The sequence below is a fragment of the Hyaena hyaena genome, unplaced genomic scaffold (assembly GCF_003009895.1).
Source record: "Hyaena hyaena isolate Hyena2069 unplaced genomic scaffold, ASM300989v1 scaffold_154, whole genome shotgun sequence".
Taxonomy (NCBI): domain Eukaryota; kingdom Metazoa; phylum Chordata; class Mammalia; order Carnivora; family Hyaenidae; genus Hyaena; species Hyaena hyaena.
Genome location: NW_024080786.1, coordinates 2,961,621 through 2,987,371, shown reverse-complemented (window position 1 = coordinate 2,987,371; position 25,751 = coordinate 2,961,621). Strand labels below are relative to the sequence as shown.

Below are 25,751 nucleotides of genomic sequence, written 5' to 3'. Positions count from 1 at the left end.
TTTTAAGTCTGTGAAAAGCATGGTGTTTAGTAACTCCTTATTTTACCCAGAGCACCCACTGCCATTAATATTTCATTAATTCTTCAAACATTTATTGAGTACTTGCTGAGTGCCAGTTACTAGGGATGCTAGGGTGATTAACAGTTACTGCCCCCAAATTGCTCACAAGGACTGGTCCACCAAGATGCCACCTTTCTCATATGCTTTTTCTGGTCCCCTGTCAACTATGACCTCTGTCTCCTCTGAACTCCCCCCCGCACCTCGCACCCTAAGATTGAGTCTTCTCATGCCTCTCCCCCTCTTCTTCCCATTATCAGGCAGTTCCTTACCTTATCACCCTACCAGACTGGAACTTCTCTGAAAGCAGTGGCCACATCTGGTCCACTCGGTTTTCCTCTGCATGTGTCCAGTTAGTATGCAAATGCACATTTGTTCAATGTAATTTAATTCAACAAAATCAGGAAGTAATAGAGCTCCACGGCTAATTAAAAACAGGTTCTAACAGAGAAGTGTATTTCAACTGCTTTGTACACATAACTCTCAAAAATGGAAATGTAAGTCATTGTTTTATTGCTGCCAAAATGCATGTTGACTTTTTCTAATCATTTATCTGTACAAGGATGCCAATGGAATATAAGACTTTTATTATCCTGGAATCCGTGAGGTCTGAAAGAGTTTGCTCCATCACTTTCCTGCGTGTCATGAAAAGATGCTGGGTTGCACAGGTGTTCCCTGTGGGCACCGTGTCAGGAACCTGAATGTGGAAGTCTGCTCTGGCCAAGCCACTTGGGGTGGACGATGTTCTAAACCAGTGGTTCCCAGACTTTGGGATGTCACATAAGATATTAAAACATTTTTCCCCTCAGGGACTGACATGAGGTTGTCAATATCTTATTTTGCTGACTATGAATAGTTTTTAAAATCATTTATGAAAAAAATAAATTTTAACACCATGAAGCAAAAAAGTCATAACCTCAGAATAAAGACTTTTTAAAGATTTCATTTTTAACTAATCTCTGCACCCAACATGGGGCTCAAACTCACAAATGCAAGATCAAGAGCTGCACTACTGACAGAGCCAGCCAGGCACCCCTCAAAATTTTTTCTATTGAACACATTTAACTCTAGATTTGGACCACACACTTGGATCAAGTAACTGCAGAACGTGGAGGGTGGACTTGAAGGCACACCCTGACACCCATCCTCTGCCCACCCTTTTCTTCTATTGGATTCAAGAGTTTCTTTTTCATTTGATAATTCTCTCACTTGGGTTTGCCTTGTAGCATGTGAGAATGGCATGAAATCACACCCCCTGGGAATAGGAGCTAGAATGGAAACCAGCTGAGGCCAAAACCCAAGTAAGGGAAAAGGGCAGAAGATGGTGTCAGGTACGTGCCCTAATGTCCACCCCCACCCCGCACTTTCTCCCGTGTCTGGGTTCCAGCGTGTGGTTTGGCTGGCTGGGTGGAAGGGGAGTTTGTGGGATGGCCTCACATGGACTAAGGAGAGGATGGGGAAAGAGAGACAAAGGAATTGGCCCTGGTTTGGGGAGCAGCATTGCTGTCTCCTGACCACAAGGTCAACAGCAGAGTAGAAGCGTGCCGTCATCTCACGCTTTGCTTTTGCGAAAGCCTTTCAGATAGCTGCTCTATCTGATCACCTCTACGTGACCGAGCCAACTGATTTCAGGAAGGGACTGAGGGTGGCTTTGTTTCCCTTCCACTCCAGGACTCAGATGAGAGAAGGAAAGGCTCTCAAGGGCTCCTCTCGGACAAGACTAAAGGGATGCTTGCACGTGTACACACACACACACACACACACACACACACACGTGGAGCTTAGCCCAGATCGAAGGTCTGTGGGCAGCAGGAGGAAAGAAACCCACTGAGAATCAGCACTGAATGACCTTAAATAGCCTGCATCCCTCAGGTCACTGCTTGGAGGTGCTCAGAAGGGGCTGACAGCCCCAGCTACCCACACCCCCACCCCCCAGGGCCCTTCTCCTGACAAAAATGACAGCCTTGGTGCTCACATTAGTCTTGACTCTGCTGTGTCCAGGAGAGGCCCCTCCAGAAAGGGTAGGTGTCCCTCCGACTCAGAAAGACCACACTAAGGCCTTGGTGCATCGGCCCCTCCTGAGTGGCCCGTGGGAGACCCTCCCCAGCATCCACTCCCTCCCGCAGCCCGAGGCTTTGCAGGTGTGTGTGGCCGAGGGGGTGGGTGGCCATGGCTCCTCCCCTTCCTTTTCTCACCAGCTTTTCTCAGGCCAACGGGACAAAGCAAGCTCTTCAATCATCTCTGAGCTGACAAAAAGAGAAGATGAAGAAAAAGTCCTGCCAGTCTTCTCCGCCCACCCCAGATGCATAACTTCTATCGAGAATTTCAGCTTTCGGACAGACAACACCCAAACCTTTGTACCCACTACCAACCAATACCCTCCTGCCTTCAGGGCACTGAAAATGCACCTCATCACCTTGACCCTCAGCCTTCCAGTCTCCTCTTCATCCTTCCCCTCCCATCCTCTCCTCAATCTAAGTAAACCTCCAGGCCTGAAGAGGTCTAAGCAGGTCCTCATTTGCTCCTCAGCAGGACCTTAGCCAACTGTCCCTCAGTTTCCCGAGGCCCTCCCTTCCTTCCACCATCCTCCATCCCCTCACGGGCTCCACTTCCCCTTCTCCATAGACCAGCCTCACAATAGCACCAGCGACTATTGTGGAGAAAAACACTAAGGCAACAGTTTTTTGCCAGGACAAGATCCCTTCCATGGCATTAGTTGTAACAGAGTTTTATCTTTCTCATTTCACTTCCTGTGACCCATTGCCCTTAAAGTACACTAAGTACACTACGTCCACTTACATTGGAAGTTTACATAAACGAAGAATTTTGTTAAGTACATACCATGCACTATTTCAGACAGGTTTTCTTTGCTAAATCTGGCTATCTTCTGCAGATGTAACAATCAAAATGATGCTATCACTCACTGAGCACCTAGTACGTGCCCTTTACTTAGGGAGACCATATGTGTCGCTTTGTCAGGGACAGCATGGGCACACGGTGGTCCTGGAGTAATTACAGCACCTCCACTGATGCTCTCAGATGTTCCACCTTATGGACTTATAACGCATCTTCCGCTTTAATTTTGATCCCCAAGAAAACCTGATGCAAGGGGGTTTTATTATCTTCACTTTGTAGACAGAACGGTACACTTTTAGGAGAAGTAAATAAGTAGCCTAAGGTCATACAGGAAGCGAGGAAGTAGCAGGGCCAGGACTCATGGGCAGGTCTGGTCAACCCGAAGCCCTTCTTGGCACAGACGCTCTCCCTTAGGAGGGAGGCTGTGGGGTTGGTACAAACAGAAGTCCCCGACTTCCATAGGGGCCAACGCCCTTCACTAGCTATGGTCCGTTCAGGCCTTGGAATCAAACTTATGCACAGGATTCTTCTCCAAGCAATGGGTTCTGCCCACCCACCACTCAAATTTAGCTGAAACAGATGAGGGATTGTCTGCCACCCTCACAGAGAGAACCCAGCAGGCAACTGGGGAGACTGTTCCTACCTCTGAAGCACATGCTTCTCATGGTGATACCCGAGTCACCATGAGGATCTGTAAGAGGGGCAGCGATGAGACGGTGGCCTTTTCTTCAGTCTTAATACAGCAGCTTGGCTGCCCAGGAAAGACAGAGGACGGGGAAGGGGTTTCCCCTTAACCATGATGTTTATAATTACAAATTCTTGTTTTAATTATTTATACAATACCTACTACCTGGCAGGCAAAACACTAGACACTCCATAAACTTAATGGTGAGCTAGACAGAAGTGGCCCCACTCTCGCGGGGCCCAGGGTCTAGTGGGAAATCAGGTGAGTGTCTGGGTAGGGATCAGGCTGGTCTACTCACATGGCCCAGTCTGCCTTCGCTCCCTCCTTTGCCTATAAAGGTTTGCGTCCTATAAAGGGAGGCCCTGTGCCTCTTGGTTGGATAGCAGGAGGCAGAGAGCTCCCCAGGGCAGGGACACACTTGAGCCTGAAGTGTGGCCTCTAATCGATACATGTGCACTGATAAAGCGAAGACGCTCTTGGAGCACTGGCCTTGGCCTGGCCCCCGGCTACACACCTGGCTCAATGCTTCAGCATCCCCAAGAGCTAAGGCAAAGTTGTTGCTACAATTTTAACACACGGGAAACTGAGACGTGGAACAGCTAAGTGACCATCTCAGCTGCACAGGCAGAACTTGCTCCAGCTGTGGGAGCTGGCGTGTGAGCCTGGCAGTGTGGCTCGTGCCAACCCCTGGATCAGGAGCAAGGCCCCCCCAGGGTGGCCCAAGCCTGGGGCTGGAGAGTGGAAACAGCAAACATTGCAGAGCACTTGTGAAGTACAGGCGCCTTCCTGGGCTCCGGGCACAGACAGGCTTGTGAGGGCCACCTCGACCCTACCTGACAAACACAAGGACATTAAGTAAGGTGCCCAAGAGACGCAATGAGCAAGTGGTAGATGTGTCAATGCTTCTACCTCAGCTCTTCCAGACTTTAGTGCACATCAGTCACCTGGGGACTCTTGTTAAACTGCAGGTTCAGACTTGGGGGCAGGGCCCCAAACTCTGTATTGCTAATGAGCCCCCAGGTGATACTGACCCTGCTGGTCCAGGGCACTTCAAGTAACAAGGCCGTAATATATCTTGCCTCTTGGGAGTTCAGCTGTCTTATCCTCAATTAAGCGTTTCCAAATGACTCCGTGTTAGCAATAATCATTTTAGCTCATTTTCACTGAGTGCTTATTCTGTATCAGGTCCTGTATTAAGAGCTTTTTACATGGATTATCTCCTTGACTATATGAAGTGGGATACAATTAGTGTCCCCATTTTACACATGAGGAAAGCTGAGGCCCAGAAAGTTTAAAGAACTCGCTCAAGGTCGCAGAGCCAACAAGTCGCAGAGCCAGTTCCACCTGTCCGTGAAGTGGGGACAGAGAGGCACTGCCAGCTCGTCTGTCTGTGGAGAACACCCAGGTGGAGAGTGTTCAACATTTTAAAACGTGGCCTAGAATCCATCTGGTTCTCTTAACGTAAGACCCATCTTCCTTACCCACGTGCAAATGAGTCCAGTGAGAGATTTCTTCCTTCAGACAGAACTGAAGGAGTCCTTAACCAAGCCGTCATTGCCCCCAGGGACTTGAACTCACAACTTTCCTGGCTCAGCTGTCCCCCTTTTCAAAGGCCATTATGCTGGTTAGAATCTCTGGAGGCCTGAAGCATCTCAGGAAGTAATCAGAAGCTTCCAGAGCTCCTGGAGAGGCCCCGTTATCACAGACTGGGACATCTTCCCAGCAACCCCCAACTAACTCAATTCAGCAGCCAGGGCCAGGTGCTCAAGCCCAAGACCCGATGTGACCTGTCAGTGACTCTGAGGTATTCCTGTCCCAACCCCCCTGGATTCTCTCAGTCCCCAGCTACTGTCCTCTCTCCGGTATCAGCTCCCTCCCTTCTTTATTAAGAACTCCTCCCTTCTTTTCTCCAACTGGCTTTCCAGAAAGGATCCTTTGAATTCTAAACTGATGCCTGATAAAGTTCAAACAATTGCATCAGTTAAGCCAGGAGCTGGGAGGGGGGAATGGGGACAAGAGGTTTCAGAGATTGCAAAGATTCCTTCCCTTGGGAAGTTTACAGCTCAGCAAGGTAATAGATACAGGAGGAATTTCAACAGAGAGTGAACATCAAGGGCACTGGGGGAGGGGGGGCAGAGGCATCAGAGGTGATGCCATCACAGATGAATTCTGAAGACTGGGTCAGAGGCAGCTGGTGCAAAGGTGCTCCATGCACAAGCAACACCATGAGCACAGACAGCTCAGGCAGTTTATACTTTGGGGCATAAAATATAAAGCAAGGAGTGGCCAGAAACGAGATGGGAGAATAAAATAAGGGTAATGTCAAGGAAGTTCCCAAATGCCACATCAAGGGGGCTTGGACTTGCTTCTCCAGGCAGGGTCCATTTTGGAAGGTCAAGCATGGACAGACCTCGGAGCGCTCACCCTGCAGGCCCCACGTCTGCTTCAGGTATTCAGCGCCCCACACAAGGGTGTGCAAAGAGAAAGTTCTGTTGCCAAAAGACCCATGCACGACTTCTGTTGCCGATGGGACACCGTCTCAGAGAACTCAGGATTTCAGGAATTAGGAAGAGGATGCCTCTGGGGTTTTGTCTAATTGGTGGACGCCCCGGAAACATCCTCTTTCCACAGGCCAGGAAGTGGCTGTTTCATTTTCTAATTCCATTCTGCCGTGAGTAAGGCAGCGGGAGCTGCTTCCTTCCTTCCTCGCCGGACCCCACAGGCCTCAGTCCCCAACAGCCCTCCAAGTCCATCCTCTCCAGGCCAGCCTGCAGGGTCTTTTTTTTTTTTTTTTTAATGTTTTATTTATTTATAGGAGAGAGAGAGAGAGACAGCGTGAGCAGGGGAGGGTCAGAGAGAGAGGGAGTCACAGACTGAAACAGGCTCCAGGCTCTGAGCTGGCAGTCAGCACAGAGCTTGACACGGGGCCCGAACCCACGAACCGCGAGATCATGACCTAAGCGAAAGTCGGACGCTTAACCGACTAAGCCACCCAGGCGCCCCCAGCCTGCAGGGTCTTATACTCCCAGGACCTTTGATACGAAGCTGGTGATTACAGGAATTGGCAGCCCCCTCCTTCCCCCCAGTGCTGCCAGAACTGACCTTGCTGACAGTCTATCCATGTTAAACTTGGCTGGGCCTCCGGGTGCCAAGTTTACCTCCTGTGTTAACAGCGTGCTTCAGCCAGTCTTGCCAGAGGACCTAGCTCTTCTGGGCTCCAGCCCCGGCCGCCCAGCTGCCTGTCACTTGGTCGGGTCAGGAATATTCCAGTTCTTTAAAACTGGCCGCATAAACCAAGTCCCACAGCCCCTAATCGTGGCTGCTGCTGAGCCAGACTCCCAGCAGTCTGCGCTGCCTGGGCCCCGGGAAGGCAGCCGCAGTCAATCATGCCCAAGCACCCCCTCCGAGGGTGCTTATCAAACACCCCCCTGCTCCCCCCCCCCCCTCCCAGGAACTCACTGCCCCAGCTGAAGCATACTTTCTCCGCAGGAAAGCATCGTCCGGACAGCAACAAACATTTGAATGTGCACAGTACCAATAAAAATGTCTGAGGAGGCAACCCCTCGCCGTAGACTGAGATTGATTTACTTACAAATTATAATTACGTATGACTGGAATAATCTGTTATGGACATTACTAAATATACACACAGATATAAATGAAAGCAAATGAGTTAAACACTAAATATTTATGGTATTTTTCTGCTCTCACTAAAAGATGGAAATGTCCTTAGGGGACTATAATTAAATATGCCTCATTAAAAAAAATTTAACAGACTTTAGTTTGGGGAGCAGTTTTAGATTTATAGAAAATTTGAGCACAAAGTACAAAGAGTTCAAATGTACCTGCTCAGCACTTCCCCCTCCCCAGTGGCCCCTATTAATAACATCTCCTATTAGGGTGATGCATTTTCTATGAAATTATGAGCCCCTGTTGATACATTATTATTGACTGAAGTCCACAGTTTACTTTAGGGTTTCCTCTTCGTGTTGCACATTCCTTGGGCTTTGATAAATGTATAACATGTATCCACCATTACAGCATTGTATAGAATAATTCCATACTCTAAAAACTCCCTGGGCTCTACCTAGTCATCCCTCTTCCCACCTCCCAGACACTAATCATTTGCTCCATTATTTTTTTTAAAACCTTGATTAACCCTTTATGGAAAAAGTGGATTTAAAGGTCCAATTCTAAGTTTTGCTTTTGTTTACATTTTGTTTGTTTGTTTGTTTGTTTAGATAGAGCATACACACAAGCTTCCACAGGGGAGAGGGAGAGAATCCCAAGCAGTGTCCCCACTAGCAGCAGCAGAGCATGCTGCGTGGCTGGAATTCATGAACCATGAGATCATGACCTGGGCTGAAATCAGGAGTCAGGTGCTTCAGTGAGTGAGCTACCCAGGGGCCCCTTGCTTTTGAACCACCTGAATGGCATTGCAGAAGATGTGGCCTCACAAAGGTTAGTGACTACAGATGGGGAAGGACAACAATGGGTGCATTTAGCAAATCACAATAATTTTTTCTGTGCCATTCACCTGTTATATAAAGGTCTTCATGAAATTTGGCTCGTAAGTTTCTCTCCTCCTGAAGGCAATCATTTACTCATACAAGCTTATTAGAAGCTGATACATTTTATAATTTTAATAAATTTCTTCTAAAATACTTTGGATGATTTCAAGCAGACTGAAAGTTCCTCTCCAAGTTTTTTAAATAGTACAGATACAGGAGTTTTTATAGATAGCAAAACTTGTTTTCTTTCAAACTAAACCACAGGATGATACATTTCTAAATATTTCTAAAGTATTTTCAAAAATACTTTTTCCATAGTACAAATTTCTTTTCAAAAGCTATTTCTCTCTCATCACTAAAATGTCAGATTTTAGTGACAGATTAAGTGAACTTACTCTTTTCTAAACTACTGGATAGGTAGCATGATGTTGACTGCCACTTATCACAGAAAAGACGAGCAAATTTAGAACACTTGCCTTTTCAAAAAAGAAGAGTATACATTTGAAGGTTTTTTTTAAGGTTTGTTTATTTTTGAGAGACAGAAAAAGGGCATACAAGTGGGGGAGGGGCAGAGAGTGAGACACACAGAATCCAAAGCAGTCTCCAGGTTCTGAGCTGTCAGTGCAGAGCCTGACGTAGGGCTCGAACCCATGAACTGTGATATCACAACGGAAGCTGAAGTTGGACACTTAACCGACTGAGCCCCCTGAAGGTTTTTTATTAAAGATTTTATTTTTAAGTAATCTCTACACCCAGCGTAGCAATCTCCCACAACACGGAGATCAAGAGTCACACACTCTGTGAGGCGCCTGGGTGACTCAGTTGGTTGAATGTCTGACTTCGGCTCAGGTCATGATCTCATGGTTCATGGGTTCAAGCCCCGCACTGGGCTCTGTGCTGGCAGCTCAGAGCCTGGAACCTGCTTGGGATTCTGTGTTGCCCTCTCTTTGCCCCTCCCACACTCGCACTCTGTCTCTCAAAATAAATAAATGTAAAAAAAAATTTTTTTTTATTAAAAGTCACACACTCCACAGACTGAATCAGCCAGGAACACCTATACATTTGAAGTTTAAAAAAGCTTTAAGTTTAGTGATATCTTTAAATACTTTAACACAGATAATAAACAAGTCTTTGCTAATTAAAGATTTTCATAGCCTTCCCCATCTCCTAGATTCTGTTTATTAATTTTATTATTGTTTTGACATATATTACATTTTATATATATGTAACTTTTGTCATTTTTAAGACTTTATTGCGGAATGTTGAATTTGTGATTCATTAGGGTCTATGACACTTCATCATTTTTCAAAAACACTCTTGGGATATTTTAGCAAGTACCCCTGTTGCTTTTCAAAGAATGGTCTTCCAGTTCAATCATGTATATATTTTTAATGTTTATTTACTTTTGGAGACACAGAGAGACAGAGTGTAAGTGTTGGAGGGGCAGAAAGAGAGGGAGACACAGAATATGAAACAGGCTCCAGGCTCTGAGCTGTCAGCACAGAGCCTGACACAGGGCTCGAACCCACGAACTGTGAGATCATGACCTGAGTCGAAGTTGGACACTTAACCGACTGAGCCACCCTGCCCCCAGTTCAATCATATTTTAACAGCATCTTATAAAGCACTTATTTTAAAACTAAAAAAATTAATCAGGAAATGCAGCCTTTCCTTCCCCTTCCAGTGTCCCACTTCCGTAGGCTCAAAGCATGGACACAAGCATTCACGATGAACCAGATTCCCACAGGGACTCCTTGTGGTGCAGAGACTGCACAGGGTCAGGCCCACCCCGAGTCTCTGGGTTCACCCCATTTTCTGGTTATGGCATTAAGGTCCCATTTCTCCAGCTGCACTGCCTTGTCTCACTGAAGTGAAATTCCTGGATCCCTGTTATAGGAGGAGAATGATGTTTGGAAAACCATTTGCCTTTAGAAGCACCTAAAGTCTTCACAAGGTAACTGAGCTGGTACCTGACTGGTAAAGCAAGGTTTATCATCAGACACAGTCATCAGACAGAATGAGCAGAGCAAACACCTTCCATGTCATTAAGTTCATTCCCTGAATAAATAAAACCTACAGCACATGTGACCTTCCCCAAGACACTTACTCTGGGCCCACCTGCCAGCTATGAATTTAAGTCGCTGTGCCTTCCTCACTCGCCCAAATGAAAGCTCCTTAGGGGCACCATAAACCAACAATTACATCAAACTCCTCTGGAACTCTGCTCCCTGCCACCACCCCTCTCTGACTCTTATCCTGGAAACTCAGGATTAACTAACTGTCTTTCAGTTCCTCCTTTATACGAAGAGAACACAGTGTCATGTTCCCAGGAAATATCCCATTGGAGAAAAGCTGTGCCTGCCCATATTGGATCTCTTCACCCCTCCAGTCCTGGGGAGCTGATCTGTCTAGGCAAGATGGTGGGTTTTCTTGTCCTATGGCTCCTGACTGGGCTCAGATGATGGGTGGTACTGGCAGGAGAGGAGTTAAGTCAGAGTATTTATTCTTCACCCCACTGGGTCACCACAGGTGGGCATCATTCTGCTTCTGAAGGTCATACTCCTGCCAGGAACTGTTTCTGGTACTGAAGCTACCCTCCCCTGGTTCTGGTTGATATTCCCTCACCTTTGGACTTAGGAGTAGTAATGACTCTATGCTGTTTCAGCCCTGGAGAATGCCACCATCCTTTGTTCCTCTTCCTAAATACCTTCGTAAATAATTCCTTTATTTGGCTTTCCTATATGATCTCATTTGAGAAGATAGGTCTCCTGAAGGAAACTGCCTGCTATCCTGGCCAAACAGCAGCTTTGGTGTAAGTGCCATTCTTTGGTTCTTGCTATGACACTAAAATCAAAGAGAAAAATGCATGTGAGTAGTGGATGCTGCTGCTGCTAACAATAATGACAATTAGCTTTTGTTGAGTGCTGAGTCCGATACCATGTGTATTATTTTACACAAATGAATTCACTTTAACCTAGAACACCTTCATGAGGAGAGTAGTAGGTTAAGATGACCCAAAGATAATCCTGATGACCATGCCTACTGATATCAACACCCTATGTGACCCTCACACTGGATGGATTTAGTGACTTGCTTCTAATGATTAGAATATGGCAAAGTGATGGAACGTCACCTCAACATAATACAGGCCATATACGATAAACCTAAAGCTAACATCATACTCAAAAGCTAAAAGCTTTTCCTCTATGACCGGGAACAGGATAAGGATGCCCACTCCGGTCACTTTTATTCAACACAGTCCTGGAAGTCCTAGGTGTAGCAACTAGATGAGAAAAAGAAATCAAAGACACTCAAACTGCTTAGGAAAAAGTAAAACTGTCATTATTTGCAAATGACATAACACTATACATAGAAAACCCGAAAGACTTCACCAAAATACATCTGCACTAATAAATGAATTCCACAAAGTTACAGGACACAAAGTTAATATATAGAAACAGATTGTATTACTATACCCTAATAATGAGCTAGAACAAAGGGAAATTAAGAAAACAATCCTATTTACAATTGCATCAGTAAGAACAAACTACTTAAGAGTAGATTTAACCAAGGAAATGAAAGCCTTGTACTTTGAAAAATATAAGACACTGATAAAAGATATTGAAGATGACACAAACAAATGGAAAGACATACTGTGTTCATGGGTGTGAAGAATTAATACTGTTAAAATGTCCATATGCCCAAAGTGATCTACAGAGTCAATGCAATCCCTATCAAAATACCAATCACAATTTTCATAGAACTAGAACAAATAATACTAAAATTTACAGGGAACCACAAACAGCCCCAAATAGCCATGGCAATCCTGAGAAAGAAAAACAAAGCTAAGGTATCACAATCCAGATTACAAACTATACAGCAAAGCTATAGTAATCACAACAGCATGGGACTAACCCAGAAACAGACATATAGGTCAATACAACAAAAAAGAGAGTCCAGAGATAAACCCAAGCTTATGGATGATCAATTACTCTACGACAAAGGAGGCAAGGATATACAATGGGGAAAAGACAGTATCATCAGTAAACAGTGTTAAGAAAACTGGACAGCTACATGGAAGAGAATGAAACTGGACCACTTTCTTACACCATACACAAAAATGAACTCTAAATGGATTAAAGACCTAAATGTGAGACCTAAGACCATAAAACTCCTAAAAGAAAACATGGCAGTCAACTCTTAGATATCAGTATTAGCAATTTTTTTGTTTGTTTCTGTCTCCTCAGGCAAGGGCAACAGAAGCAAAAATAAACAAATGAGACCATGTCAAACTAATGAGCTTTAGTACAGCAAAGGAAACCATCAACAAAATGGAAAGGCAATCTACTGAATAAGAGAAGATACTTGCAAATGATATATCTGATAAGAGGTTACTATCCAAAATATATAAAGAACTCACACAAGTCAACACCAAAAAAAACAATTCAAAAAATGGACAGAGGACCTGAATAGACCTTTTTCTGAAGAAGATATACAGATGACCAACCTACACATGAAAACATGCTCTATATCACTAGTCATCAGGGAAATTCACATCAAAACCACAATGAAATATCATTTCACATCTGTCATAATGGTTATTATAAAAAAATAAGAAATAACAAGCGTTGGCAAGCATGCGGAGTAAAGGGACCCCTTGTGCACTGCTGGTGAGAATATAAACTGGTGCAGCCACTGTGGAAAACAGCATGGAGGTTCCTCAAAAATTTAAACAGAGAATGATGGGGGTTCCCGGCTGACTCAGTCAGCAGAGCATGACTCTTGATCTCAGGGTTGTAAGCTCAAGCCCTACAATGGGTGTAGAGAATACTTAAAACTAAAATCTTTTAAAAAAACACAGAACTATGGTTTTATTCAGCAATTCCACTTCAGGGTATTTACCCAAAGAAAACAAAAACACTAATTCAAAAAGATAAACGCACCCTTATGTTCATTGCAGCATTATTTACAATAGCTAAGTTATAGAAGCAACCTAAGCATCCACTGAGAGTTGAATGGATAAAGATGTGACATGTACATACATGGGTGTATGTATGTGTGTATATACATATATATATACACACATACATACACCCATACATGCACACACACAATGGAATATTATTCAGCCATAAAGAGAATGGGTCTTGTTATTTGTGACAACATGGATGGACCTAGAAGGAATTATGCCAGGAGAATAAGTCAAACAGAGAAAAACAAATACCGTATTTTCACTTATATGTGAATTCTAAAAAACAAAACAAACAGAGGCAGATTCATAAACATGGAAAACAAACTGGTAGTTGCCAGAGGGTAGAGAGGTAGGGGCATGGGCAAAATGGGTGAAGGGAATTAAGACATACAAACTTCCAGTTTTAAAACAACAAATCCGGGGATGTAAAGTACAACATAGGGAATGTACTAAATAATATTGTAACATTCATATGGTGACAGATGGTAACTATACTTATCTGATTGTTTCATAATGTACATAAAAGTCAAATAACTATGTTGTACATCTGAAGCTAATATCCTTTGTCAACTATGCTTCAATTAAAAAGAAAATAAAGATTGAAAACACTTAGTAAATTTACAGTCCCACACTAAGATTTAAATTTCATCATATTCAACTCTTAATATTTTAAGTCTTTTTGGAATAAAGTGTGGTACAAAGAAGTAAAATACTCAGCTTTGAAGAGCTGAATCCGTTCAGGGGTGCCTGGGTGACTCAGTCAGTTGCACGGCCTTGACTCTTCATTTTGACTCAGTTATGATCTTGTTCTGTTCAAGGGATCAAGTGCCCCCTCAGGCTCGTGCAGACAGTGCAGAGCCTGCTTGGGATTCTGTCTCCCTTGCTCTCTGTGCCACACCCCAGCCTCCAACGCTTTCAAAAATAAATAAATGTTTAAAAAAAAGCTGAGTCCTTCAGTTCTGGAAACCAGTAAATCCACTAAACATGTACTGACCGCCCACTGAGTACAAAGCTGTGGACCAGACTTTTTCCTCCCCACATATACCCTCATTTCCAGTACCACCCCCCTGGCCGATCGGGTTGTCCCACAGAGCATTCCCTTTCCTCCCTGCATTAATTCAGAAGAGAGAACCCAAATCATTCAAGGTAATATAGACCCTTTAACCAGATCTACCTGAACCTCAATAATTCTCTACAAAGATAAGTATATTTTCTTCTTTTGCTATTGGGCACCAAGAAGTCAGGTTGCTAGTCAATTCAGTCCATTCACACCAGCAGCAGCTCAGAGGTGGATGGAACACAGGAACAAGTCAAGAGACAGTGTGCACCATTCAGCAACAGTGTCAGTGTCAGAACAATCTGGGTTCTGGAGCTCACCAGCTGAGTGATTGTGGGCAGGTTTCCTAAGCTCCCCAAGTCACAGTTCCCTCATCTATAAAATGGGGACAAATATCTATTCCACAAATCTGCTATGAGGAATTAAGTGAGATTCTATAGGTATGAGGGCCCAGCCTAGTCATGGCATTCACTTAGTAAGTGGTAATGAGTGCTAAGAATGTGCCAGGTGCTGGCAACACTGTGGTGAACCAAGCAGTTCCTGCCACAGGCCTCTCCCCCTAAACTGGGGCTACTGTCTACTGGGCAAGACCGGCATTAAACAAGTAATTACAGTACACAACTAATTGTTACAACAGGGGAAGTTCTAAGTCACTGTAGCCTAGTTTAGAATTCCAACATGGTAGCTGTGAAATGGTAAGCAAATATATGTATTAAATAATATTCTGCTCTGGTAAACTTGTCTTTATCTGTCAACTTCAATATCTGTCTATCTCCCTCCCTTCTCCTTACTTCCCAGATCATGACACTTCTAGCCCACCTTCATCTTCAAACAGCATTCAATGAGCCATTTTCTCTTATTAAGTTATTTATATCAAAGCATACATGACTGCAAAGGTTTATTAGCAGAGTACCTTTGCCTGCTGCTAACATCAGTATCTTCATTTTAAGCTATACCTTGGCATTATCCAAGGAAGAGGGTATCTCTTGTAGAATTTTAGGTTTTCTTTTTTTTCTTCTTGTTTTTTGGAGAGAGAGAGTGCTCAAGGCGGGTAGACGGGCAGAGAGACAGAGAAACCCAAGCAGTCTCCACACTGAGCACAGAGCCCAACATGGGCTTGATCCCACCACCCTGGGATCACCACCCCAGCCAAAATCAAGAGTCATATGCTCAACCAACCAAGCCACCGAGTCACCCCTAGGTTCCCTTCCCTTCCCTCCTTCCTTTCTTTCTATGCTTATTTTTTTTTAAATTTTTTTTTATAGTTTATTTTTGAGACAGAGAGAGACCGAACATGAGCTGGGGAGGGGGCAGAGAGAGAGGGAGACAGAATCCGAAACAGGCTCCAGGTTCTGAGCTGCCAGCACAGAACCCGATGTGGGGGTCGAACCCACGAACCACGAGATCATGACCTGAGCCGAAGTCGGACGCTTAACCGACTGAGCCACCCAGGTGCCCCTATGCTCATTTATTTTTGAGAGAAAAAGCACACATGAGCAGGGGAGGGGCAGAGAGAGAGGGAGACAGAGGACCTGAAGCACCTACATGCCCAGAGAGCCCAAAGTGGGGCTCGAACTCACTAACCGTGAGATAATGACCTTAGCCAACGTCGGATGCTTAACAGACTGAGCGACCAAAGCACACCATCATTTTTTTAATTAAAAAATATTAGGAACTTTTTAAGCTTCAAGGCATTTCAAATTTACAACTAAGTTGCAAAAATTATAAAAGAATGTTTCCATGTTTTCTGAATGTTAACATTTTATACAACTATCGCCCACTTATTGAATCTAGAAAATTACTACCAATGAGGTACTATTCAGGTTTTGACTATTGAGAGAAACACTGGGGTCTTAGAGAGAGCCAGAGGCATTCTGGACACTGGCCTCAGGGGTGATTTAAACCAGGGGACATTGAAGACATTGTTAATTTTAGGGCTTCCAGTGATGAAGTAACGGGAAGGGGCATGTATGTTACCTTCCTAATCTCCTTTTCTGCAAACCAATGCTAAAATTTATGTGGATCTTTGAAAGATCTAAACTCAAGAGAGTTCTTTTCCCGGGCAAGTATTGGGTCCTTATAAGGTCGCAGGTACTCTGCTGAACTTTGGGGAATCAAAGATAAGATTCCTGTACTACTTGTGTGCCACTACTCTGGTCATCTTTAGAGGGATTATCACATTTAATCTTTACAAGAACCCTAGGAGGTCAGAACTCTCCTCATTCCTATAGGAAGCAAAAAAAAAAAAAAAAAAAAAAAAAAAAATGAGGCTTGGAGAGCTAGCAAGGAAACCAGGCAGCTCCCCGGCTTAACTTCCATGCCACACTGTAATAAATGTTCTCGGTATGTTTTCAAGTCTGGAATAATACATTGATATAGGAAATCACTGGTCCCTGTTTTACATAAAACATAACCTGGGCATATTACCATAGAAATGGCTTAAAAGTAAAGACAAATATATAATAAACCTTCAAAAGATGGGTATTCTTAGGAACCAAAATTTGTCAATAGGAAGGGTTTCCACCTTACTTAACCTTTTTCCCAGAAGAATTGTGGTCCCTGTTAAGAGTATGTCAAGATACAAATGTGCACACGGGGATGGTGGAGAAACAGACAGCCTAACGTCAAGGCAGAACAACTTCCTCAGCCTAGGACACCAATTCCTAAGAGCACATATTCCCTTTTTTTTTTTTTTTTGTTTCATTCAAAGGGATACAGAGCCTTGGGATTTTAACCTATGGTTAAGTGGCTATTATAGTGATCATACCTGGTTGTTGTTTTCAAATGCACACATTCTAGTACCTGGGTCGTCTGGGTGCGTGTTAACTTTCCTCTAAGAGTCCTGGGGCTTTCTCAGCTGGTCCAACCCTGGTAAAGAGAGTTGGCTTTGACAATGGAGTAGAACCTTCTCTGCTTTCTCCAAATGTTTGCTGTGATCCTACTGTGTCTGAGCATGTGGGTGGCCAATAAATCCATCCCCGCTCAGGCAAAACTACTGAAAGAGCCCCACCCGGTTGGCGGGGCTGAAAGGCATCGTCCCCACACAGGGGACGGGGAGACAGACGCACATGCACGTGGGCCCCTGTGGGTCCGACTCTATTTTGAAGTTCATTTCTAAAATGAACTTGAATGTGAGGTGTCTCAGAGCTGGACCCCCTCTTTTGAGAACAGATGAGGGGGCGACGGGAGCGGGCTTTCCTTCGGAGCCCCCGCGGCGGGAAGCTGGCGAGGACGCCGGGCTCTGGGGAAAGGGCCCTCGGTCGCACACACCTTCCAGTTCCCGCTCTTCTGCGGCGGCTCGTCCTGGACCCCACGACCGCGTGCCTACACGCTGCGCAGGGAGCGGACTCGGGGACCCACGAGCCCCAGCCTCCGAGCACCCCACTCTCGGCACGCTCCTCGGGGCGACCGGAGTGGGGCGCAGAGCCGCGGAGGCGGGCGGGGCGCGCGCGGCGCCCGGAGGAGAGGGCGAAGGGCCGGCGGCGGCCTCGCGGCGCGTCCACATGTGGCGGGGCCGCGGGGGGGGGGGGACGGGGAGTCGAGGGGGAGGGTTTACATCTCCGCGAAGTTCCCGGATGGTCGCAGCCTCCCGGCGCGGAGCGCTTTTCCTGCCCGGCCGACTCAGCCCTAGGGCCCAGGGAGAAGTTTCCCGGAAAAAAATGCCCGGCGCGCCGCGGGGCCCTGGAGCCGCCCGGAGCCGCTGCGCGGTAAGGGACGCCCGACCCGGGGCGCGGGGCTCGGGGCGGCGCCCGAGGAGACCCCCGCGGCCGCCGGCGGCGCCAGGGCTGGAGGGCGGGGTGGGGAGCGCCGCGCGGCCGCGGGCGGGGGCGGCCGGGGACGTCGGGGCTGCGTCCGCGGCGAGCGGTGGGCGCGGGCGCGCGGCCTCGGGAGGGGCCGGGGAGGAAGGGGCGGCGGACGGCGGGGCCGCGGTGGCCGGCGCCTCCCGCCCGGGCGCGCGCGTTCCTGGGCTGCCCGACCCCGGGGCCGCGGCGGGGAGGAGTGTGGCAGGGGCTCGGGACCCGCTGCCGCCGCAGGGGCTTCGCGGGGATGCGCCGGGGCCGCGTCTGCACCCCCAGCTCGGGCGGGTGGCGACTTTCGGGCATCCCCGGGCCGGTTGGTGCCCGGGAACCGCCTCGCCTTCTTCGCTGGTGGAATCGAGCCCATCTCCCAGCTCGGCTTCCCAAACTCGGCTCCCGCCTGCAGACTGCCGCCCGCTCTGTGGTCGGTGTAGACGCGCGGGTTGTGTGAGCGCGTTGACCGTAAGGTACTTCCAGCCTCCGTCAGCGCTTTTACCCTTCCACGGGGCCTTTCCCGAACTTTCCGAACAGCCTCACTTCAGTCTCTCCCACCTCTGTCTACTAACACATTTTTCTCTCCAAAAAAGAACTGTTGTAGAAAGTTGCAAGCGCAAAAGAAACCAGCTGGCCCAGTCGAGGCGACTTCAACTGGTGGTTAGTTAGACTTTGGGCTCTTTGAGATTAACAAAGGGTGTGTCTGCGCCTGCCCTTGGCCCTGCGTTTTCCCAGAGGAATAGTCCTGCCTGGGCCACGGGCTTCTGGCCTTATCTCCGTTCTCGCAAGTCGTTAGCAGTGGCTGGGTAGACTTTGTCCCTTTTTCTCAAAGTTGCGTGTGACTGCCGCCCCTTGGATAGTCCCTGGGCCCCACCCTCAGTCGCTGGCCCTGTATATCCAGCGATGCTGCAGCGGAGTCCCGGACACAGTCCCATCCTGGGTGGGCTTTCTCTTGCCAGTCTCCCAAGGCAGTTTCCAAACAGTACGGTAGCTTCACTTTGAGTCATTGGCCTATTTTTCCTCCTCAAAAATGCCTTTTCCTATAAAGGCTAAAGTAACTCCAAAGAGGTTTTGTTTTGTTTTTAGTTTGTATAAATTACCTTCTGACTTTTAGAGATAAGAGAGCCCCGTATGCCATCAGCATTTTGCATCCTAACCTCTCCGTATGGTGCTCACAACACTGCCTTCTGCTCTTGCTCTGTATTTTCACCTGCCCGTCATCTCCACAAGGTTAAGTTTCTCAGGATCCAAAACCCCCCATCCGTCTGTAGGAGCCCATTAGCCCTTATGGAAGTGTGTAGGCTAGACTGCAGGATTTTTTAAAAATGTATATAAATCCAAGTTAGTTAACGTATGGTGTAGTATTGGTTTCAGGAGTACAATTTAGTGAATAATCACTTACATATAACTCCTAGTGCTCTTGCCAACAAGTGCCCTCCTCAATGCCCCGTGCCCATTTAGCCCATCCCCCACCCTCCACCCCACCAGCAACCCTCAGTTTGTTCTCTGTATTTAAGAGCTTCTTATGGTTTGGCTCCCTCTCTTTTTATCTTATTTTTCCTTCCCTTCCCCTATGTTCAACTGTTCTGTTGCTTAAATTCCACACGAGTAAAATATGTTTGTATTTCTCTGACTTATTTCACTTAGCATAATACACTCTAGTTCCGTCCACGTTGTAGCATATGGCAAGATTTCATTCTTTTTGTTTGCTGAGTAATCTTCCACTGTGTGTGTGTGTGTGTGTGTGTGTGTGTGTGTGTACACCATATCTTCTTTATCCATGTATTAGCAGCCACTTTGCAGATTTTATTGAACATTTTAGTCACAGCATCTTCTTCCTTGGGACCTACCCAACCCTGCCAGCACTTTGGCTCCCTGGCAAGCACGTAAACTCTTTTGGGTTTAGTGATATAGAGCAGAGATTTGTAAGCAAGTTCAGATAAAATTCTGGGACATTTACAGACAGTGAGATTAGTTATAATTGGACAGATTCATGCCTTCTTCCAGCTGTTTATTTCCCCAGTTAAACCTCTTGTGGCAGTTTAACCACTTTTGTGTGCCCTCGGGCATATCATACAACTTGGGACTCATTTTCTCTCATCTAAGAAATGGGGTTGATAAACTTTGCTCTTTGTCCACCACGTGGTGTGAGGATCAGGTCGGGTAATGAAATATGAAATAACAAAAAGCAGCACAGCACAAGGCATCAGAGGGACACCATGCAATGTGTAGCATCAAGGTACAAGAGGGATAAAGCGCTCAAGTGGTGAGGGGGGAGAGAAGTTGCTACGCTCTTATCTTTCTTTTTTATTTTTAAATAGTTTATTGTCAAGTTGGTTTCCATATAACACCCAGTGTTCATCCCCACAAGTGCCCCCCTCCATGCCCATCTCCCCCCTTCCCTCCTCCCACCCCTATCAGCCCTCAGTTTGTTCTCTTATCTTTCAAATGTACTGTCTCTGGTGCTCTGGCCAGGGATGAGCTTACTTTTCATGGGAAGTATTCATTCCTGGGTCCGTGTCATTGTCTGATATTTCAAGGTGTTCCTAACTATGCTTGTAATTTTAGGAAATTCATGGTTTCTGCAATTCACATCAGGAGGACAAAACTAAAGAAAAGCACCTTTTGTTTATTGCTATAATCCCCTTGTTTTTAAGTGTCTCATATCCAGAATTCTATCTCCCAGAGTTATGGTCTTCCTGAAGCCCGCCCTCCAGTGAGGTCCACCAAATTCCAAATGATCCCCCAAAAGAGGTCTCTGCCAGTGTGTCATAGCAGGTCACAGGTACACCAAGCATGGGAAGGTTGGAAGGCATAATCTTGACAACAGCCAGGACCCTCATCAGTGAAGATTCCAATCTCAGTTGGAGTCCAGCCAGATACTCATTTGGCATTGGGGGTCCCTGCCAGGGATCGCTGCTGTTCCACAGGGCACAGGAGTAGAGTGGGAGACATCGCTCAGAAAGAGATGGGGTTTGCCCCTGCACACTTGCCTTCTGGTAGAGATGAGGCAGGTATCAGACAGTGAAATGCAAGGCAGAATATGGTTAAGTAAGGTAAAAAAAAAAAAAAAAGATACAGAGCAAATGCAAGGAATCTAGAGGAGAATGAAAATTACTTCCAGCTTGGGGGAGTCTGTCCTTCACTTAGATGCCCATTTAACAAATATTTATGGGCCGGGCGTTGGAAGAGTCACGGACCCATTTGCATTGCGTCCACCTTCGCTGCCCCAGTGATAAGTTCAGGTTCCACTTTGTTGTGATAAATTAATGCTTCCTCCCTCAGCCTCATTGTATCACCCAGCCCAACATTTGTCACTTTTTCCTACCTTGTAGGGATTACTGTCAGGTCAGAATAATTCTGTCTCTTGAAAACTTTGTGATAATACAGTTGTTTGATACAGTGATACAGTTAGTTGACTAATGTTTTTCTGTTTAACACAGGTTGATTAGTATTGAAGCATCTTGGTCCTTGGGCGTGGGTATCACTAGAAGCTTATAAAGACTTGATTCTATAAATCTGGGTGGGGCCCAGGAATCTGTTTTTTGAGGACCCCCTCCCCCTGGTAATGCTGATGCTCTATTGCGTGCAAGGTTAAAGCATGGGTCAGGAAGTTGGGCACATCTTGCTTCTGGTGCCAGCTCTGTCTTTTGCAAGTTCTATGACCTGTGTTTCTTTGCCTTTAAGGTGAGAGTAACTATCTCATCCTGTAGGGTTGTCGGTGACTGTGGATTGTTTAGCAGATTATCCGGGACAGTGCTGCTGCTTGGTATTTGTGAGCCATTAATTTTCCTATTATCAGTGTTAGTATATGCAGAACATTGTTGGTATTCCTTTTTTCAAATGGAAATACGATATCAGCCTAAACATAGTAACAGCTTTTTGTATAAATTAACATATAATGATCCCTTAACAGTCTGTCATTTGTTGAGTGTTTCACCCGAATCACCTGGTGTATTCTCTCAACAGCTGGAGAAGGAGGAATCTCACAGAGAAAAATCTCTGATCTGCTTACCCAGTCAAGCCTACTCTGCTGAAGTTATTGGGGCAGATCAAGGGCGGGAAAGTAGAAACAAGACACCCTATACCTTCCTGGTCCCTTGGCACTAGGAAGTGGCACGTTGTCACAGTCACGGTGGCCATCACCAGTGTGGGGGTGACCGGTGGTGGATTAGCCTGCCTGCCCACAGCTGGGCTGCTTGGGTCACGGGAATAGCACCCAAAACCATGGGGTGGGAGTGCCACTGCTCTCGTGTGAATTCCCGGGAAGCATCAGTCTTCAGATCAGTCATAAATACTTGCCGAGAAGTGAACAAATAGGCTTTGCTAATATTCAGTAAAAGAACTTAGCTAACATAGACAGGAGACACAATTACCCACAACTGTAGTTAGTTTAGAAGCTTCAGTAAGCTTGGCTCACATTGTAAAAACATGTCGCTGTGATGTTATGACACTTTAGCATTACTTATTATGGATATGTTTTTTTCTCTTCTAGTAAGCCATCTTTCCAGTATAACACAATTTCTTCTTTTTAATTTTCTTTTATGTCTTAGTTACATTAAGGGAATCAAATTCTTTAAAGCTTTCTATAATCTGGCCTAAGCTTTTAAAAAAAATCTCTCCTTCCTTCTTTTCTTCCTCCTTGTCTTCCTTCCATTCTCCCTCCTTCTTTCATTTGCTTTCTTTAATGTACCACTTACTATGCGTCATTTAATTAAATCGTTGAATAGCTACACAACCCTGTGAGGTGGGTTCTGCTTGTATACGTGAACCTGAGGCTGAGAGAAGTTAGGTACCGTGCCCAAGGTCACATAGCTAGTGAGAGTGCTAATATTTAAACCTGAGCCATTCTCATTCCAAACAGCACTCTTGACCCTCAATTTCACCTTCATCCATATTATGTACTACTTTGCATGTAGTGGGCTCCATCCAAACTACTGTTTTCGATTCCCATCTGTATGCCTTTGCATATAGCCTTTTCTTCACACCGCCCCTTCTCTTCACCTGATGTTGAATCCTATAGATGCCTCAACTTGGCCACAAATACTTGTTAAGAAGAAAAATAGTAGCCTTTGCTAATAGCCAATAAAAGGAGACTGTTCTAAAATAAAGAGGAGACCCAGTCACCTACAAATTGTACTAGTTTGGCAGCTTCAATAAACATGGTTCACATTGTAAAAACATACATCTTAACAAGAGCCGGAATGCTTTCTTCTTCATGAGCGGATTCCTGCCTCTTCTAGTAAATTCCTGTAGAGCTGTTTGTTTGGGCCTTACCAGTGGCTTGGAATCCACTGGATCCTATATTAGAGTCACACATGTGTCTCTCTTCCCTCACTAGGTTATATACTCTTTCAGGGCAGTAACTTAAAAAAAAAATCATTTTATATTCCCTCAAAATTAGTGGGTTCTTATATAGTAGGTTTTCAATTAATGCTTGTTGAATGGTGATTTATTTCTGCCACTCTGGTTGTCAGATTTGAGATGAGTGAATTTTTCATAAAGGCGAAGTAGCTCTTGATGCTTTACTGAAGATTATCTGCTTTTTGAAGATGCTAAGAAACAAATTCCATCACAAGAGTATTCCTTCTCCGTGATTGGTACCTATCATATGACATTCTTTTTTATTCATGTATGTAAGTAGCTTTAAATGCTGTATATTTTCATATCTTCTACATTGGATAATAACAATAATCCTAATAATAAACAAATGGAATTTTTTTTTAAATTTTTGTTTAATGTTTTATTTATGTCTAGGAGAGAGAGAGAGAGACAGTGTGAGCAGGGGAGGGTCAGAGAGAGAGGGAGTCACAGGCTCTGAAACAGGCTCCAGGCTCTGAGCTGGCAGTCAGCACTGAGCCCGACGCGGGGCTCGAACCCACAAACCGCGAGATCATGACCTAAGCAAAAGTCGGACGCTTAACCGACTAAGCCACCCAGGCGCCCCAACAAATGGAATTTTGAATTCTTGTGGGCACTTAAGAAGGGGCATTTGCTGAGGCACCTGGGTGGCTCAGTTGGTTAAGCGTCCAACTTCGGCTCAGGTCATGATCTCACGGTTCGTGGGTTCGAGCCCCGTGTCGGGCTCTGTGCTGACAGCTAGCTCAGAGCCAGGAGCCTGTTTCAGATTCTGTATCTCCCTCTCTCTCTGACCCTCCCCTGCTCATGCTGTCTCTCTCTCTCAGAAATAAATAAAAAACATTAATAAAAAAACTTTTTTAAAAAAAAGAAGGGGCATTTGCTGGTCTAATACCTGTATGTGGTTCAGTTACACAGAAATGAGGGTTGGATTCTCCCACCCACAGATTTTCTATATTTTTGGACTTTGGTGATACATAACCTGATAAAGAAGTTTAAGCAAAATTGCAGGATGCCAGCTTCCCATAAGCTCCCACAGATTTCTTTGTACTTGGGGGATAAATAGTTCTTTCAGATAAGAAGTGTCTGCAAGAGAAGGGAAATGGTGAATGAAATGGAAAATTTAGAGCTAATAGTTTCCTGGACTGTAGAGTCCATTACAACTTAAAAGTTTGTTTATTTTTCTTTATTTTCTATTTTTTTACATACACAGTACATACTCCATTTAGTATACATCTGTATCTGTTTATATTATTTAAATGTGTAAATTGTTCTTTAATAAGTAATACTTGATTACTTTAAATATGTGTAGTATGTACACCTTATGTCATTATAACAGCTAAATGCAGTTGGTTACATTTCTTTCTCTTCTACGCATCCCCCATCTACTTACATATTTGAGACTGTATTATATGGATATTAGCATTTTGCTTCTTTTGCCTTTTTAGTATTTCTGGGACATAGTACTACTATATTCTTTTTTTAAAGTTTATCTATTTATTTTGAGAGAGAGAGAGACGTGTGCAGGAGAGGGGCAGAGAGAGAGGCAAAGAGAATTCCATGCAGGCTGTGCACCGCCAGCACAGAGCTCGATGCAGGGCTAGATCTTGAGACCATGCCCTGGGCTGAAATCAAGAGTCAGACACTTAACCAACTGAGCCACCCAAGGGTCTTTAGGACTGCTATGTTCTTAACAGCTCCATAGAATGCTGCTGTAGCAAGAATGTACATATATGTAGAGTTTGGTGCATTATTGGCGTCCACAGTCACTCATTAGAGTTTGTACTCACAGTGCATGGTTCATTGACCATCAACTCGCCTGTTGTTGGCTCTTGCTAACGATGCCCAAACAATTACTCCATTGAGTCAAGTCTAACAACCAATCATTCATTGACAGAATAACTATAGTCATTTAGTTGGCATACACAAACCAAATGGACAGTTGGTTGAATTTCTTGCTTTTCAACCACTTGTGTCTCTCTAGCTCATTTCTGAAAACTTCCATGCATTTTTCTATAGACATGAGCAGCAAATTGTATCTGTTGACTGAAAAATTTAGGCCTGAGAAGGACCACGAGAGAAATATGGCCACATCCCAGAGTGATGCAATGTTGAAATGTTAAACATGTTACCAAGTAATATTTCAAGAAACCCCAAGACTTCCTCACCCCAACCCTCCTAGCAGAATAGATTTTGAAAGTAGAGAACCTTCAGCCCTTGGAGAAGATCTTGAGAAAACATGTACCCTAGCTTTTTTTTTTTTTTTTCTTGAAAATGTAAACAGTGAGATCTGTGTCTTAAACACAGTAGTCTTGTGTTATGGGGATGGATATTTAGATAATGGAGACAGTCAGCTCAGCCTGAGCTATAAGAGAAAAAAAATGGGCTCTTCTTGAACAGGCCCCTGTCATAAGCAGCACATGTAGGTGCTGAGGGAGGAACTTTCAGGAAGGACCGTGGTGAT

General features: G+C 45.2%; 1 protein-coding gene across 1 annotated transcript in view; it reads left to right on the top strand.

The window, feature by feature from the left end:
• The first annotated feature begins 17,707 nt into the window (after positions 1-17,707).
• WIPF1 (WAS/WASL interacting protein family member 1) overlaps positions 17,708-25,751 on the top strand; it is a 128,701-nt gene continuing 120,657 nt past the window's right edge. Inside the window, exon 1 of the mRNA XM_039239213.1 lies at positions 17,708-17,845. The gene's annotated coding sequence lies outside the window, so the exon portion shown is untranslated. The remainder of the gene's footprint in view (positions 17,846-25,751) is intronic.